The sequence below is a fragment of the Felis catus genome, chromosome B3 (genome assembly GCF_018350175.1).
Source record: "Felis catus isolate Fca126 chromosome B3, F.catus_Fca126_mat1.0, whole genome shotgun sequence".
Lineage (NCBI taxonomy): Eukaryota > Metazoa > Chordata > Mammalia > Carnivora > Felidae > Felis > Felis catus.
The window spans coordinates 76,269,699-76,289,079 of NC_058373.1; the positions used below are offsets into that span (position 1 = coordinate 76,269,699).

Here is a 19,381-nt window from a genome sequence, read left to right on the forward strand (position 1 = left end):
TAAGATTTCTCCCATTTTACTGATTCTTCTTAATAAAAGAAAATATTGTAAACAAAATTGCAGCCTGGTTTCTTCACTATGGCACAGAATTTGTGAATCATAAAAACATTTTAAATGTAAAGGACATCAGCTCAGTCATATACTTTGGGTTTGCTTAAGAAAGAAAAAGGATACATCTTAAAAATAATTACATCGATGTTTACAACATATTGATTCTCTTATTAGTTATAGCAATGGTGTAAATAGAATGAAAGATGGCTAATTCAAGAAATCATTCAAATGGGTATTTTTTATCTTCTTGTTCAGAATCGCAAAGTCACCTTAACATACCACACATCCCTCATTCCTCTAGAATTTGACTTTTATTACCTTGTAACAGATAACTTTGTGATACTGTGTTTTTCCCCAAGGTGTAATTCCCTTGATAGCCACCCAATTTGTTGCAGGTGTTTCTTTTCACTGCTGAGTAGTATTTTACCATATGGATATACCACAGAGGGTTTGTTTAACCCTTTACGCACTGAAAGACAATTAGGCTATATTCAGTTTGGGATTATGACAAAGTTACTATCAATATTCAAATACAGATTTTTGTCTGCATATAATTTCTCACATTTCTGAGATAAATGTCCAAGGGTGTGATTGCCAGGTTATAAGAGAAGAGTATATACACTTTTTAAAGAAACTACCAAGATATTTTCCAGAGAGGCTAGACCATTTTACATTCCCACTAGCAGGATATGAAAGATCCAGTTTCTCTGAGTAATTTGCCAGCATTTGTATTGTACTGACCTAATTCTAGCTGTTCTACTAGCTGTGTAGTGATATCCCATTGTGGTTTTTGTTTGCATTTCCCTAAGAGCCAATGATACTGAATATACTTTGTTATCCATATCTCTCCCCTGGTAATATGCAAGTTCATGGTGTTTCCCATTCTCTAGTTGTCTCAACTGTTGAGTTTTGTCATTCCTTATGCATTGTAGACATGAGTTCTTGGTCAGATATTTCCTCCAAGCGTGTATTTTGTCTTTTAGCTTCTTAAAGTATTTTAGAGAACAAAAATTTGATTTTGATGGAGTCCAAGCTATTGATTTTTCCCCCCAGTTTTGGAGAATGCTGTTAGTATCCCAAGAACTTTTCACCTAGTTCTAGGGTCTGCAGATTTGCTCCTGTTTTCCCCTAAAAGTTTTATAGTTTTGTGTTCTATATTTAAATCTATGTTTACTTTTAGTTTAATTTTAAGGTAAGTTGTGAAGTTTAGGTCAAAAAGTGTTGTATTATTAGTTTTGCTTTTTTTCCTCCCACCAATAGACATTCAATTGCTCAGTCCCACTTGTTGAAAAGACAGTTTTTCCTCTATTTAATTGCGTCTGTAACTTTGTAAGAAAAAAAAATCAGCTAGCCCAAACTTTTGTAAGTTTATTTCTGTGTTGCTATTCTGCTCCTTTGATCATTGGTTTGTCCCTCAACGAATTCAATAGTCTTTCTAAGGTTTACATGTTTTAATTTTTATTTTAGGCAAATAAAATTGCACATAAGGTATATGACTTGATAATTTCATATACATTAAGAAATGATTACCACAAACAAGTTAATTACCACACATCTATCATCTCACATGTGTTCTCACTAAAAGCAAAGCTTTAAGATCTACTTTCTTAGCAAATTTCAGTATAATATATACATTATTAATTATAATTAACATGCTGTACAATAATAAAACCTCATAACTTACTATCTTGATTATGATTTTCTTCAGTGGACAGAGCTATTTCACCCACTTTATTTTTTTGTTTTGCAATATTGTTTTAGCTATTATAATTCCTTTGGTATTTCCAAACAAATTTTAGAGTAAGCTTGCCAGTATCTATAAAAATCCACTGAGAATTTGATAAAAATTGCATGAAACTTACAGATCAATTTGGGGAGAACTGACACATTTACTATGTAGACTCTTCCAATCCAAAACCACTGTATATTTCTCCATTTACTTATCTCTTTAAAAAATTTCTTCCAATACACCAACAATGAAGCAACAGAAAATCAAGGAATCAATTCCATTTACATTTGCACGAAAAACCATAAAATACCTAGAAATAAATCTAACCAAAGAGGTGAAATATTTATACACTGTAAACTATAGAAAGCTTATGAAAGAAATTGAAGAAGACACAAACAAAAATGGAAAAATATTTTATGCTCCTGGATTGGAAGAACAAATATTGTTAAAATGTCGATACCACCCAAAGCAATTTAAATATTCAATGCAATCCCTATCACAATAACACCAGCATTCTTCACAGAGCTAGAAGAAACAATGCTTAAATTTGTATGGAACCAGAAAAGACTCTGAATAGCCAAAGCGATCTTGAAAAGGAAAACCAAAGCAGGAGGCATCACAATCCCAGACTTCAAGCTGTATTACAAAGCCATAATCATGAAAACACTATGGTACTGGCACAAAAACAGACACTCAGATCAATGGAACAGAACAGAGAACCCAGAAATGGACCCACAAACATATGGCCAACTAATCCTTGGCAAAGCAGGAAAGAATATTCAGTGGAATAAAGACAGTCCTTTCAGCAAGTGGTGCTGGGAAAAGTGGACAGCAACATGCAGAAAAATGAACCTGGGCCACTTTCTTTCACCATACACAAAAATAAACTCAAAATGGATGAAAGACCTAAATGGAAGACAGGAAGCCATCAAAATCCTCGAAGAGAAAGCAAGCAAAAACCTCTTTGGTCTTGGCCACAGCAACTCCTTACTCAACACATCTCCGGAGGCAAGGGAAACAAAAGCAAAAATGAACTAGTGGGACCTTATCAAAATAAAAACCTTCTGCACAGCAAAGGAAACAACAAAATTAAAAGGCGACAGATGGAATGTGAGAAAATATTTGCAAACAACATATCAGATAAAGGGTTAGTATCCAAAATCTATAAAGAACTGATCAAACTCAACACCCAAAGACAAATAATCCAGCGAAGAAATGGGCAAAAGACATGAATAGACACTTCTCCAAAGAAGACATCCAGACGGCCAAGCGACACATGAAAAAATGCTTAACTTCACTCATCATCAGGGAAATACAAATCAAAACCACAAGGAGATACTACCTCACACCGGCCAGAACGGCTGACATTAACAACTCAAGCAACAAGAGATGTTAGCAAAGATGGAGAGAAAGAGGATCTCTTTTGCATTGTTGGTGGGAATGTAAACTGGTGCAGCCACTCTGGAAAACAGTATGGAGGCTCCTCAAAAAACTAAAAATAGAGCTACCCTATGACCCAACAATTGCACTACTAGGTATTTATCCAAGGGATACACGTGCTGTTTTGAAGGGGCACATGCACCCCAATGTTTATAGCAGCGCTATTGACAATAAGTATGGAAAGAGCCCACATGTCCATCAGTGGATGAATGGATAAAGATGTGGTACATATATACAATGGAGCATTCCTCAGCAATCAAGAAGAATGAAATCTTGCCATTTGCAACTATGTGGATGGAACTAGATGGTATTATGCTAAGTGAAATCAGTCAGAGAAAGACAAATATGACATGACTTCACTCATATGAGGACTTTAAGACACACAACAGATGATAACGGAAGGGAAGCAAAAATAATATAAAAACAGGGATGGGGACAATACATAAGAGACTCTTAAATATAGAGAAGAAACAGAGGGTTGCTGGAGGGTTTGTGAGAGGGGGGATGGGCTCACTAGGTAAGGGGCATAAGGAATCTACCCCTGAAATCATTTGTTGCACTACGTGGTAACTAACTTGGATGTAAATTAAAAAATTAAATTAAAATTAATTTTTTTTAAAAAAACCTGACAAGAATGTAAGAAAAAAAATTTTTCTTCCATAAACATTTTGTAGTTTTCAGCATACAATTCCTGTATGTGGCTTATCATATTTATATCTAATTACTTCATTGTTTGACTAATTTAAATGGTGTTTTATTTTTCATGTGCATATTGCTAATATATAGGAATAAAACTGATTTTTTTAAATATTGATCTTATATCCTATTACTTGCTAAACTCTAAGAGGCTTGGTGGAGGACAAAGTTTCTCACAATTTTCTACATAGACCATCCTGTCCTCTGCACATAGAAATGGTGTTGTTTCTTACTTTCCAATTTGTAGGTCTTATTTCTTCTTCTTGTTTTATTATGTTGGCTAAGACATCCAGTACTATGTTGAGTCAGAGTAGGAGCAGTAGAGATCCTGCCTTGTTCCAGATTTTAGGGGTGTAGCATTCAGCCTTTCATGGTTAGGTATGTTACCTATAGGTATTTTCAAGATGTTATTTAATGAATTTAGAAGGTCCTTTACTCTTCCTAGTTTGCTGAGATTTTATCATCAATGAGTGTTGAATTTTATCAAAAGTTTTTCTTGTACTGATATGATTATTTGACCCTTCTTGAGACTGTTGATCTGATGGATTACAATGACTGATTTTTAAAAAAAATTATGTTGTATTTATTTTTGAAAGAGAGAGAGAGTGCACAAGAATGGGAGGGACAGAGAGAGAGGGAGACACAGAATCTGAAGACAGGCTCCAGACTCTGAGCTAGCTGTCAGCACAGAGCCCAAGGCGGGGCTCAAACCCATGAACCACGAGATCATGACTTGAGCCAAAGTCAGACACTTAACTGACTGAGCCACCCAGGCGCCCCATTACTGATTTTTTAACATTGAACCAGCTTTGCATTTGTTTGTGGTATATAATTATTTTTACATATTGCTAGATTTTATTTGTTAATATTTTGCTGTGCATTTTTCGGCTATGTTCATGAGGAATATTCACCTATAGTTTTGTTTTTTGGTTTTTGGTTTTTTTTTTTTTTGTCTTTGTCCAGTTTTGGTATTTTCACTGAATGTTCTATTATAGCCACCAACTCAGGAACTAAAAAGGTAAGCCCTGGCACAATGCCACCAAATGCCCCATCCAGGGAATCCCAGGGGGACTGGACAAGTCAAAAGCATAGTTCCTGGCTGGGTTCGCAAACAATGCTGCCAAACAAACTCATATAAACTGGAGTTTTTCCTGGAGTTTTAAACCTAGGAACTCATTTTCTTTAATAATTGTAGCACTATTCCGATTACTTTATATTGAGTGCTTTTTTTTTCTGTGTATTTTATCTTTTTTTTTTTTTTAGTTATTCAGGTAAAAGGATTTATTTGATAGCAGTTACTCCTCCATTGTTCTAAAGATCTTTTTCATTTATCACTAAGATAATGCAAGTCACATTTTAAAAAATTATCTGGAAAGAAGGCAGAAAGTCTCTGCATCACTAAGACCTCAAGAAATAAACTAGATAATATAGTGAGGGGGAGAAAACCTCTCTGGAGAGCAAAAAAATGTCAACAAAAGGTTTGAAACTACCAGATTTTGGCAAGCACAGAGGATCCAGGTGAATAATAAACTCATTTATGAGCCCTGCAATAATACTAGATCTACAGACCTCTTAAAGACCAGTTGCTATTTTCTGGGCAGTTCCTTTAAAATACATATTATGTCTAATGATAACCAATACCCATGTATATCTCACAACATTTATTTTAGAAGGTCCTAGCAGGTAAAAGATGGGTACTCTGAACCAGTACAAGAAGTCCTAACTCATTTATGAAAATCTCATTGACTCCAAAGAGAAATTGTTTGATTACAACTATTCTCAAAAAATAAAAATTAAAAAAAAATTTTTTTTAAGTCTTGAGAAGTATAGAAGTAGCTTTAATTTTAAAATGGTCTGGCTCTGCTATGATTGCTGATTTGCTAAAATCCTGCTACCAGTAGATTGCTTAGGACTCAGATTTACATAAACAATTTAAAAATAATCAAAGATCAGAGTGAGCTCAAATATCAAACTCAGGCAAATGTCAATTTCCCTCTTCTTTGCTTCAACTGAAAATCAAAAGGGCTAATTTTACAAGTATCAAAAACATTTCCCCTTCTTAATAACCCCATGGGACCAAGGCCAAATCAAATGTGATATTTGCTTTTACATCAAAAACACAGTAAACTTTTATAAATCAGATTTTATGCAGCCTATAATGTAAAGAACCAATGAGAGCGATTTATCTCAAAATCTATAAATTGAACACAAACTCACAAAATAAATTAAATCAAGTATGAAAGAAAATCAACATCTAGGTTTAGGGAACAATAAATATGTAAAAAGATTGAAAAATAAAATGGCAAGGCAATCAAAACCTCAAGCAAAAAACAAGTGGCAAGGGATAGAAAAATGAAATGAAAGGAGAAAGAATGATGCTAAAAGAATTTCCATGTAGCTATCAGAAATTAGCATGATGTACTTTGTGACATTGCAGCAGGTATAGAGTTTGTGAGCAGTGACCTTATTTCCATCTCTGTAGGGCAGTGGCCCTTACTTGTCCTCAGAAAACAAAGCTTGTTGGGACATTATTTTATAACCACTTATTTCCAAACCATGGTTTGTAAAAACAGTGAAGTCGAAGAAACTTAAGCTTATCTGAAAGGAAAGGGACAACTGCTAGTAACCAGCTGCACGTCATTCAACCTCTGAATCATCACACTATTGTTCTGAAAGACTAAGCCAAAGAGGTTATCCCATTATAATCTATAAAGAAATTGTCACCATATCCCACAAGCTTGTGCCTCTGAAGTAGTCAACATTTAGTGGATCTGTGTTTATGGTGGCAGTACAGAGGACACCGGTGAGATGTAAGACAGCAAAAAAGTGTTTTTTTGTTATTTTTATGGTGTCATTCCATTTAAGAAAGGAGTGAAAAGGATAAAAGAAAAAAGCAACAGAACAAGGGGGAAAATTTGAGTTCTCTTTGACACCGTTTTCCTAGACTCCAATTTGCTATGGAAATACCTATCTTCCCATGGAAGTATCTATGCTACTATGGCATTCCAAGATAGCATTGGCTCAGTAATAATGACAACACCACAGGCAGGATGTGTTTAAACATTTTAAAAACATGATCACATCTAATTCTCAAAACAACTCTGCAAGACAGGGTCTTCACAGATGATGAAACTCAAGTCTTGAGGCAGTTAAGTAGACTGCCGAAGATGACACTGCCTGTAAGTAGCAGAGTTCAATTCAGAAGTCCCTATTTTCATCACTGTGGTGTACTAGCTTAACATTTTTATGGAATTTTTCATAAAAACATTATTTTTTAACCCATGTAGATTATAAGTGTTTTCAGAACACTGCTTGGGCATTAGTTTTATTTCTCCATTTGTTAGTTTGTTTTGTTTTTGTGAGAGAGAGAGAGAGAGAGAGAGAGAGAGAGAGTGCAAGAGAGCAAGGGGCAGAAAGAGAGACAGAATACCACGAGTGGCAGAGGGTGAGAGAGGCAAGGCTGACCTGAAACGGGGCTCAAACTCCCAAACCGTGAGATCATGACCTGAGCCCAAGTCAGATGCTTAACTGAGTGAGCCACCCAGGTGACCCACATTCCCCCCGATTGTCTTTTCTTTAATGGTTATTTATTTCTGAGAGAGAGAGTGCAAGTGGGGAACGGGCAGAGACCGAGGGAGAGAGAGAATCCCAAGCAGGCTCTGTGCTGTCAGCAGGGAGCGTGAGGCGGGGCTCCAACTCAGGAACGTGAGATGATCTGAGCTGCAATTATATGGTCAACCAACTGAGTCACCTAAGTGTCCCATTTCCCCATTTGTTAAAAAGGTTTCACTTAAGTGCAATATTCCAAGATTCTTTCAAGCTCTTCCAATACGTTTCTACTTTGTAAAAGCCTCAGCATTCGAAGAGCTTCCATTCACATGATAGGTGATCAAATATTCAAAAATGACTTGTTTAATTAATGGATAAACCCCCCATTTAAGAAAAAGAATGTCCTTACATCAACAGCCACTGAATCTCCATTTTGCTTGAGTAACTCAAAATATTTAAAATGAGACGATGAATTTGGCTGTTTTTATGCCTCATTAAGGAATGGATTTGCAGAATATTTTATGCCTATTCCAATTCTTTCAAATCATAGCACTTCTTAGTTTATATATATCACTTTCCTTCTCATAGTCTAACTAACTTATTCTCTCCAACCCTACTTAACATTCTATTCCTACCTAACATTTTGTAAAAGGCAGTGATTCTCAGTGATTAATATAGCTTAAATTATACTCATTCTGTCATTGTCATTATATTTTGAATCACAAGGCTTTTACACCATGAACTATCATTCCAAAATGACCCCAAATAATAATTAGAAAAAAATTGCAATCCATTCTCTGTTGTGCCAGTGTATTACATTTCAACATATTTTATCAAATATTTTAAAAACCACACAATATTTTTCTGAACACATTTAGTCATACATCATTGCTTGAGTCATTTTTATTCAATACTCTTGATAATCCAGTAATGAGAATTCCCCCAAACTAAGCGGACTTGCTAGTCTCATAATCTATGTTTGCCTGAAGATGGAAAAATAAGAAAGATTTCCAGAAGCTTTTAAGTAAGTAATTCAAAACTCCAGACTACTTATTTAGTTTAAGTATGTAACAAATTAAAAACTGCACAATAGTTTGTGCTATAGAAAAGTCCAAAGATAGAGACGTGGGAATAGTTAAATCAGAGAAGAGATCCTGCGGGCGCCTGGGCGACTCAGTCGGTTAAGCGACTGACTTTGGCTCAGGTCATGATCTCGTGGAGTCCTGTGTTGGGCTCTGTGCTGACAGCTCAGAGCCTGGAGTCTGCTTCATGGATTCTGTCTCCCTCTCTCTCTGCCCTTCCCCTGCTCATATTCTTTCTCTCTCAAAAATAAATAAAACATTAAAATTTTTAAAAAAAGAAAGAAAGAAAAGAGATTCTGGGCAGCATCGGGGACAGAGGGAGGGAAGGGGTGATCATGATACTCTCTCATAACAAAGATTTAGAACCAAGTTCTTGGATAAATATTTTCACTGATAAACAACTGTATCTATAACCATTTACTTGTATTTACATCTTCTTAGAGAATTCACTATTGTCGAGAAACAATTTCATCTAGCTCCCAAAAAGACTTAGAGCTCTATCTTAGAATTTGCTCAGGCATAAGAGAAATAAGAATAAGCATTTATTTATTATAGATATTTATTTACATTTGTATGTATATACACAGATACAAATATAAATGTACTTAACTATTTTTGTTTGAGATAGCATCTACTTGCTTTGATTCACGAAGTTGGGGTATAGCTACTGAAAGATTTTTAACAAAATATTTTTCACGCAACACTGAAATCTAGCTGGTGCAGCTAGAGTTGACACACTACAACGGTCCATGAAGAAGAGGACTATGATGCAGCAAAAAACCCAATCTTTCCAAAAAAGTTCACAAATACCACAAGCTTCTGAGCAGAACATGGAGGACAAACAAGAAGAAATTTCAGGTTATGAAGTGGAGAAAAAAAAAATAGAGCCTTGGGACCAATGATGTTTTAGGTCTGGAGAAACCACTCAAGGAGACTAGGAAAGAAGTCGACCAAGCAACAGAAGTATATTTGTAGGTAGCAGAAGACTATGGCCTGGCCAAGACTGATGTTTTAAGCAAAAATACCTCAGTTACACAAGGGTTAAATCAGACACAGAGATTATATTTCTGTTTCAAATAGTGTAATGTACATCATGACAGCGAAAAATAAAGTTGACCCTAGATCACCAAGTCCAAAGATTGTCAGGGAGATGGTCCTTGATAATCAACAACTACCATCTTTTCAGACACAGAAGGTATTTTATATTAACTCTTGCCTGTACATCACCAAATTCTGGAAATTTCTGAAGGCCTATAAGAAAGGGACACCAGTGTAAGCACTTGTCACTATATAAGAGGCGTTTTGGATGAGTGAGGGAATATTTGCCAGGAAGCCTGAAAAAGAGAACACCCCTGCCTTGGGGACCTCTCTTCAAGTGGCAGTAGTTACCATAGTAAAGAAATCCTATCAAACCATGAAGGTCAGGGGTTCAAAGTCAGAGGATTTACTTAGCTAATTCACCACTCCCTTTAGTACTGAAACTGAGCTACTTTGAGACAACTTTGCAATTAGAAGTATCTCTTTGTGGTCACAATACTGTGAGTATAAATAAGCTGATTCATCTTTCAAACTGTTCTAAGTCTGAAATACACAATAAATGATCCATTAGAAATTGCATATTAGTAATATAGTTATTTGAAAGCATCTAAACAGTGCTAAAGTTTTAGGTGTTCTTTTATTTGTTTTCCCCTTGGGAAAATCTCCAGTAATCAATCTTGACATCTAGACTCACTTCTAGATACGACCAATGCGCTGGCCCAGGTTTCTTCCAGGATATCTTGATAATGTGAGAGATTGCTGTATTTCAAGACCTAAAGCAAGTCAAGTGAAGTTTCTGGAATTGGGCCATTCAAACCAAACAGCAAATATTGACACTCAATTGTCTTAAAATCCTAATTAACCTCACACTCCCATTGACTGCTGATATTATCACGCAAATGAAGTGTTAATTGGTATGAAGAAATTAGAAAATAGCAGGTCCGCAATCCAGTATCTCCTTGAGGATTTTCACCCAGATCTGGAACTGGTTCCTTGTTTCATTTATATTGAGCCCTTTCATTTCTTGAGACCTGAGCTCTGGGGAGCCCATTCCCAAAGCCATCTTTTTAGAAATATGCCTGTATTCTGAAAGGGAATCTTCTAAGAAGAGAGCTAAGAAATTCTGAAAGGGAATCTTCTAAGAAGAGAGCTAAGAAAATGAAAGAGAAATCAGAAATCAGAAAACAAGAAAAAGTGAATAAAGACAGAATCCGATCAACAAAACAGGTGAAGTATAGAAAACAAGAAAGCTACAAGTAAATCTTTGCCAATTCGAAATAAAACTCCCCAGGCTTATTCCAAGATTCAAACATAAGTAATACATCTGTGGCAAGGAGCAGAACATTATTAAAATTTTAATATTCTAACACAATTTCTCTCTTCTTCCACAATACCTAATTCCCATTTCCCTTATTACCTGCATTTGAGAAATACATTAATTTTTTTCTAAATCAATTTACATTTCTATAAAATGGTATAAAATATCTTTCCTTAAATATTTATTGGAAAAAAGTTTCAGAGAAGTAGAGGTTTTGCGACAGTAATTTGTTTTTATATTGCATCAAAAATTTCCTTGGCAAATGAATAGATAATCCAAGTTAGAGATGTCTATGGGTGCTTAGAATGGTAAAAAATGTTAAGAGAGTACTTGGAGATAGAGAGTATTTGGTATTGCCAGCAAGACCCAGGTCTTTATAATGTTTAAGTTTGTTTTTTGGTAAAATTAGTGTAATGATTGTACATTTCCAATTTCAAGTTTAAATGAGGTAATAATGCATGGAACCTGGGCAGGTAAGAAATTCACAATAAATTCTAGATGTTAATATAAATATTACCATATTGTATTTCTTTTTTTTTTTTTTTACGTTTATTTATTTTTGAGACAGAGAGAGAGCATGAACGGGGGAGGGTCAGAGAGAGGGAGACACAGAATCTGAAACAGGCTCCAGGCTCTGAGTGTCAGCACAGAGCCCAATGTGGGGCTCGAACTCATGGACTGCGAGATCATGACCTGAGCCGAAGTCGGTCGCCCAACCGACTGAGCCACCCAGGCGCCCCACCATATTGTATTTCTGTAGAATTTTTGTAGAATTTTTGTATTTTGAGTGTGTTAGTATTATGGGATGGGATTAAAAAAATTTTTGCTATAGAAAGAGGATGATAAGTATAGAGTTCATTCTGACTCTTTATGTTCTTCACCAGTTTACCATTGACTCTCCACTTCAAAGATTATAGTGACAAAGAAAATAACCTAACACGGGAAATAGAAAAAATCGTCCATCAACTAGTTTTTCTAAATCAATAGTTCCAAAATTAGTTATATTACACAGAGTAAAGCCATTGAAAATCAGTAAAACCATTTTTTTTAAAAGTTTATCTATTTATTTTGGGGGGGGGGTGGGCAGAGAGAGAGAGAGAGAGAGAGAGAGAGGGAGGGAAAAAGAATTCCCAAGCAGGCTCTGTTGTCAGCACAGAGCCTGACGCAGGGCTTGATTCCACAAACCATGACATCATGACCCAAGCCCAAAATAAGGGTTGGATGCTTAACCAACTGAGCCACCCAGGCATGCTTCGGTAAATCCGTTTAAAAAAAAAAATCAAATCAATTAATGTGGTACTAACATGTAACTTCTTTTAAAATTGTGTCTCATAAGACTAACAGACATACAATGATTAAACTTGGGGAACCAAGAATTCGAAATTAAATAATACCAAGATTGAAAGAGAAACAAAATCTTCATCATTAAATTTTTACTGGATTACTAGATCTAAGACCTTCTCTATTAGAGCTTTTTCACCTTGTCAGGTATGAACTACTGCTATGTGGGTCTCCAAGTGAATTGCTGCTTTGGTCACGTTTGCCCATGAAATTGACTATTTAATTTGGAAACGTATTTCCTTAGGGTTTCTGCCAGAACTATTTTTCTTAAAACTCTCCAGAACTTCAAAAGGAAATCTATGGAGATACAAAATAGGAAAATAAAATTCAGAGAGAAAGGATAACAAAGATAAAATACATTTGAGCATAAAGACAGAAAAATAGATAAAAGAGCCAGGATGACAAGGAAGCACGAGGCCTGGGGTGGGGGGTCAGGAGAGGACGGATTTTTGTTCCAGACTCAATACACACCGCACAGTCGGATGGTAAAATTCCAACCCCATCTGTAGGCATAGCACAGATATGACAAAGGCTACAGCAGATTTCTAATCAATGGAATTCTAACATGCATTAAGCTCTATGCTCAAGTTAAGACAATTTCAGATTCAAGCTATCTTTCCAACAAGGTCTCTTACCCAAAGCAAATTATCTGCTAAGAACTTTCCATTTTTGCAACACTCTCTTTTAACATCTTCTATAATTTCCTGAGAAATACATAAACAGAGAACTCAGCTGGATGAGAACAGCTGCATGAATTCAGCTCTTCTTGATTGATCTCCTGTTCCCTCATTTTGCCCCAAGGCAATTCTAACTATTACAGGAATAAGAAAAAAGAGAGAAAAAATAAACAAGAGATAAAGCAATATGTTCTATACCAAGGTCTCCAAGGAACAATTCTTCCAAAAATGAATAGAGGAAAATTTTAATAAGTCACCAGATTTTAACCATTTCATATTAACAGAGTTCCACGCATAAAAACCATCTGAAAGAGGCTAGTATTACCAGGTCATATAGAAAAGACAAAATTTTAGGTGAGGAAAAGGATGTACTTCCTAATTGTTCCTAAGGACAATTTGGCAAGTCACTGACATCTGGAAAGGATGTTCAAGAATATTTGATTCTCAAGATCATGCTAGAAAAGCTTTCATGCAAGATGGCTGTTACAGACTGAATTGTCTCCCCCTGATTTTCTTATATTGAAGTTCTTACTGCTAGTATCTCAGAATGTGACTACATTTGGAGATAGGGTCTCTGAAGAATTAATCGAGTAAATGAGGTCATTAGGGAAGGATCTAATCAATATAACTGGTATCCTTATGAGAAGATTAAGAAACAATCACAGAGTGAAGACCATGTGAAAAAACAGGGAGAAGATGACCATCTACAAGCCAAGGAGAGAGACTTCAGAATACACCAACATGCCAGTATCTTGATCTTGAACTTCTATGCTACAAAACTGTGAGAAATAAATTTCTGTTATTTCAGTTACTCAGACTGGGGTACTTTGCTAAAGGGCAGCCCTTGCAAATGAATCCAGTTTGGCAAATGTTACTATGGTCAATTTTTGATTTTTCAAGAATCAGTAATAGTACATAGGTTATCCAGATTATTTTTCCCCCACTTCTATTCCATTAACGTCCCGGAAACTGTGAATAGGAATTAAAAGAAAAGTGAATTTGGCAAAAGATTTGTTGAGGCGCGTTTATTAAAGACAAAACATCTGTCTCTTCTCTGCTTGAATTCCACTTAGAGTTAGGTACTCTCTTCTCCACGCTCTTATTTTGGCGCTTTGAGTATGATATTATAGCTCTTCCCTCAATTATGAACTCTATCCGAGTAGGAACTTTTTTGCATTTCTCTAGCTGCCCTTATAGTGCCTGGGACGTAATATTCCCAATACCTTGGGCCATGCTTGACACACACTGGGCATTTAGTCAATACAGCAGGTACTCAATATTTGGTGAATCAGGGAACCCTACCACATGGGTAACTTTCCTCCCCCCGCCTCGCTTTTTTTTTTAACTAATGCAGAAACAAAACTTAAGTGGCTTTTCCAAGATCACATCAGTTTTGGTGTATGAAGGGACCCAACAAAAACACACTCCTCTTTTCCTTAGTTTTGAACCATGAATGTAGACAAAGGAGTCTAAAAATAGAGGCCAGAATGTCATCTTTAAGACTAAATTGAAGAACATGATATAGGTGTGTAAGAATCAAGTGTTTCCTAATATAGTACTCTGAAATGAGAGATTTACCTATCATTATCTGACAACTGGATTGGAGTTCTCAACATATAAAATATACAGCATTGAGGAGAAAGCAAGATGACTTCTTTCTTGGCAACCGGATCTTATACAGAGGAGAAGTAAGACGTGGTACTTTGACACTCACGAGCAAACTAAGCCACTGCATTCTCCTAGAAAGTAGTATGCCAAGGAACTGGTGGGGTTGGGGGTGGGGGGGTGGGGATGAGGAGAGTTGCTCTAGTGGAGCGCCCTCTGCAGGGAAGGAAATGTCAGGACCAAGTGTTGGTTCCCCAGCCCCTTCCTTCCCAAATGACATGGAATTTCCAGCCCTCAGATTTGTTTTCTGATACCAAGACTTTCCTTATGTATTTGCCGTCTTATAATGACTCAGTAGAATTGAGCATTTAACTGAGAGTCGACCTAACCTGAGTTCCAATTGTCTACCTAGATTTGAATTCTGGCTGTTAGTCTTTAAAAACTTCCCAACTGCCCTAACATAAAGGCCATATTACATACAAAGCTGGACATCTGGCACATGATAGACACCACATGAAAAGCACATGGCCATTTAGGAAGAGATTACAAAAAGAAACAACCTTGGAGCATTTCTGACCCAGTGCAAATCTGAAAGGAAAGAGATTGGAAAGGAGGGTTGAGAATGGAGAGAGATTGGTAGCTGGGGAAAGGGAATTTTCAGCTGCATTATTGCAGCTCCTTGCTATTTTCAGAAATAAGGAACAAGAAAATTTGTTCTTTGGGTCGTCACATGATCCTTCCAATTAGCCCAGAGTGCAATAGTATGGAACTATTACCTACCAACCAATGGTGTGCTGGTAAATGTTTACCAACTGGCCTTTCGAGTAGAAGGAGCCCTGATTTGTAGCATTTGCTGATTTCTCCTTTTTGTTGGATCTGTAGCACTTGCTGATTTCTGTGGTGTAAATACTCCAACCATGGCCCATTTCAAGCTCCTGCATCACATCAACAGCTCACAAAATTCATGAAAATTTAACAATCAGCTCTCACCAGTCAGTACAGGCTTGGTCCAAAACACTACTGCCAACAGATGCCAAGCAAAGAAAAGCTCCATTGGAAAAAGTACAGATTGCCAGCTGAGGGACTCAGTTCTTTAATGGATCAGGTGAAACATGACTCTTGGGAGCCCACAGAGTTATCCAGTGAAAGACACCCAAGTCTCATGCTTTGCTTGGGAGATAGACGGAGTCCTGGCACACTCATGGTTGAAGAACAGGTCTAGGCTCAAGGTAAGGGGCAGTCTTACAGCTCCTCCATCATTTTCTAACTCCAGACATTTGAAATAGGCAATCATTTAAACAGGAAAAAAAAAAGTGGAGCTATACCAACAATAGACACTCTCTGTCCAAAATAACAATACTGATCTCAGCTACTATTCTCATGCTGCTAACTAGAACTTTTAGTTTTTTACCTGTCAACAACCTCTGTGGTTACTGGATGCTAAGAATGACAGAAATAAGGAACAGCCAAAGTAATTAGTAGAAATAATACACTGAAAGTTTCAACTGACCGCATGCTGAGAATAAAACTCATAATTTACATCCAGAGTATGTAAAATGACTAAACGCAAGCATTTTCCATATATAAAAGGCTTATATATGCACAGAGGCACAGGATGAAACTTTAATTTTAATAGTGCTTTTTTTCTTGGCTCTAATTAAGCCAATTGTGGATCTCTTTGTGGGTGCACAGTGACTTTCCTTAGGTAGTTAATTTGAGACTGCGTCTGACTGAGCACAATGGAAATGCAAAAAGGTAAATTAAGATTGGAAAAACCTCAGATGACAGAAGAGATTACAAATGTTATTAAAGATTGAGCAGTAGGAGGGGGTAAAGGAAAGCAACTTTTCACAGTTCTTGCATATTTGTGTACTAGATTACTCTTGTCATACTGGGAAATATGGTGAATACAGAAAACAGGTGAGGAGAGAGTTTTTGCCTCCTTGTGATTCAATATGATCTTTCCTAAACAGTGAATTGCTCTCTCATTCTCTGTCTCTCATGTTTAAAACATGGTCGATAAAGTCCTCTTTACTTTTGGAAATCTTGGCATTATTCCACCCTTTGGAATGCCCACCTTGCATCTTTTGCTGGTGTGCTTTTTAGATCTGAACTCATCACAGACTTCCTTTGCCATTATAAGGATTTATGTAGGTACGTTGTATAGGGGCATTTTAAGAGGTGGTTAGACTTGCAAGGCTTTCAGGTCACAGGTCACACCCATAAAGCCTGGGTTTTGGAGCTAGATTGATGGGCTCAGATTATATCTTGGCTTTGGCTAGCTGCAGAAGCTGAAGCAAGTGACTTAATCTCTGAATTTTCATCCCCCCACCCCCACTTTGTAATTTGATAATAATATGTTGCAATGTAATACTTGTGACTTAATAGTAAATAATTTTTGTTTAATTATGTAAGTGTCTAGCTCAGTGCCAGAACCAGAGCAATTGCTCAACAACTGTTGAGTATCCGCCCTTCTTCTACAAGTGGTCAAAATCCATTTTCCTGTTATCTAGGACACCTTAACCTAAGACTAGCTTCAATTCTGTAACTCCACATTCCTTAACAACTATCAGCAATCTTTTAACAATCTATTGCTTTGCATAGATGAGAAGCAAATCTAAGGCAGTGGTCTTCAGATGTGAAAAATGTATCTGAATCACCTGGCGGTGGTGGGGGCAGGAAGGGGGGAGCGGGAACTTCACAAAATCCTCTCCCTCCACTGCCCAATCTAGGATATCAGTTCTAATGGTTGTTTCCTCAGTGCTCTAAAGAAAGAACAAATTATCAACTAAGCAAGGCAATAACTTATCAGATATTTGGTTGGAGGCAGAATGCGGCTTCAACTAATGTCTGACTGTTGGCATCTTTACACAACTAATAATACAGTTGAGATTACAGAATCACATTACCCCTAAAACTTAGAGAATTTTCTCAGCCTGATGGTTTTCCCTACTTTTATTTTTATTCAGTTATCTCTAGCTGTCTCTACCTTCTGGTTTATTCTAGGAAATTTTGTATTTTTATGTATTCTCTTTTCCTGTTTATTTAATCTACTTTAAAAGATTTTTTTTTAATGTTTATTAACTTTTGAGAGAGAGAGAGACAGAGCATGAGCAGGAGAGAGGCAGACACATGTCCGAAGCAGGCTCCACGCTCAGAGCTGTCAGCACAGAGCCCAACGCAGGGCTCAAACTCACAGACTGTGAGATCATGACCTGAGCCGAAGTCAGGCGCTTAACCGACTGAGCCAACCAGGTGGCCCTACTTAATCTACTTTTTAAGCAAAATGTTGTATTGAAGTATTTATGGGTCATCCATCCCAACATCAAGAATTGGTGATACCTACCTTACAAGAATATTTAGCGTATTAAATTCAAAGCACACTTTATAACTTATATTGTATACTGACATTACACCAGTCTGAAGCTATTAGTGTAGCTCTTTTATTCTGTGAAACACTGCTCAGAGCCCCTTTATCATTATTTCATGACGTAACCAAGGTCAACCACAAAGTTTTACAAATTTACTTCCTTATATTTCGTCATTAATGCCTTTCTCTCCAATGCGAGTTTAAAATTATTTTGATCAGAACAAATAAAATCTTTTTCTAATTCCATTGTTTGGATACCCTAAGTGATAGCCCAGAATATCACTTGTAGCTTCTTGTGCTCTTTTAAGCATTCTTGTTCATTTCCCAAATGCAGAGCATAAAAATTAAAGAGAAAAATCAAAGTACAGCCTGCCTCCTCCTAAGTTAGATTTCTAACAGGACTTCTGATTTGCCCAAGGAATAAATGAGAAAAGTTCTCACAGTATCATGTAATCAGCCAAAGGCATGGCTAGTAGTCCATGAGTTTTATAAATTTCACTGGGCTCTCCATCCAGTATACCTCAGATATGTGCTCAAGGAGTACCACGCTCACCTTTTAACATGTCATTTCAACACTGGAAGCAGCAACCCTTGGGCGCCTCTGCAGCAAAGGTGTCTGCTGATGTCCATACCTCTTCTATACCTTGGCAAGTCTCTGGGAAAATTCCTTATTTTCGTCTCTGATTCTAAAGAACAGACCAAGTGGCTCAGAACCTTCCTTACGTCAGCCTTGGTGTTCTCTCCAAAAGCCACTTGATACCGGTCTTCATTCTTTACCATCTTTGCCGAGGGTGTGGTTTTCACTTGGCCTCGCTTCCTGGATTACTTATCCCAAGCTATCTAGAAGAAGTTACTTGTATGTGTTAATAAATAATCTAAGGCATGAAAAACGCTTCTCCCTGCCTTGACCTGCTTACGTAGCAGCGAGGCTTATTCACATTTACAACATGTTTCATTGTTCCCCACCTGAGGCAGAAATCCCATGAGCCTCTAGCCAATTGGAAGATTTGCCTCAGCTGTGCACAATCGGTTGCGTATATTACTCAAATTTTTGCCCCAAAGAGGAAACAGAAATATATTTAAGTCCCCCACCCTCACACATACAAAAAAAATCACATCTTGTACACTTGTAAAGCGTTTAATGGCAGCCAAACACTGGATCAATTCACTGAGGAAAACCGGGAATTTACCTCTGAAGACTGGTCACTTAAAAATAGATAAGATGTTGAGCTATGCAGTTTATCACTGGCACACAGCCTGGAACCTAAAACAGATAATGTTGTGGACAAGTAACACTTCATTAAAAATTGAAAATATATTACTCGCATCAGTAGTACGTTCCTTTTGGCTGCTTACACTGGGTGTGTAATCTCTATGACAGTGATCGCGGTGAAGCAGGCCGAGGTGCATTTTACAGACCAGGGAAATTACATGAGCGGCTGATGATGCTCTCTTCCAAATTATTTATAAGAGAACAATAGCCAG

At 36.9% G+C, this 19,381-nt stretch overlaps 1 long non-coding RNA gene across 1 annotated transcript in view; it reads right to left on the minus strand.

Annotated features, from left to right (window-relative positions):
• The window catches only part of LOC123386027, a 270,457-nt gene extending 251,628 nt beyond the window's left edge, over positions 1 to 18,829 (minus strand). The window contains exon 1 of the long non-coding RNA XR_006599434.1: positions 18,450 to 18,829. This is a non-coding gene — a long non-coding RNA (uncharacterized LOC123386027). The remainder of the gene's footprint in view (positions 1 to 18,449) is intronic.
• Between the last annotated feature and the right edge of the window lie 552 nt (positions 18,830 to 19,381).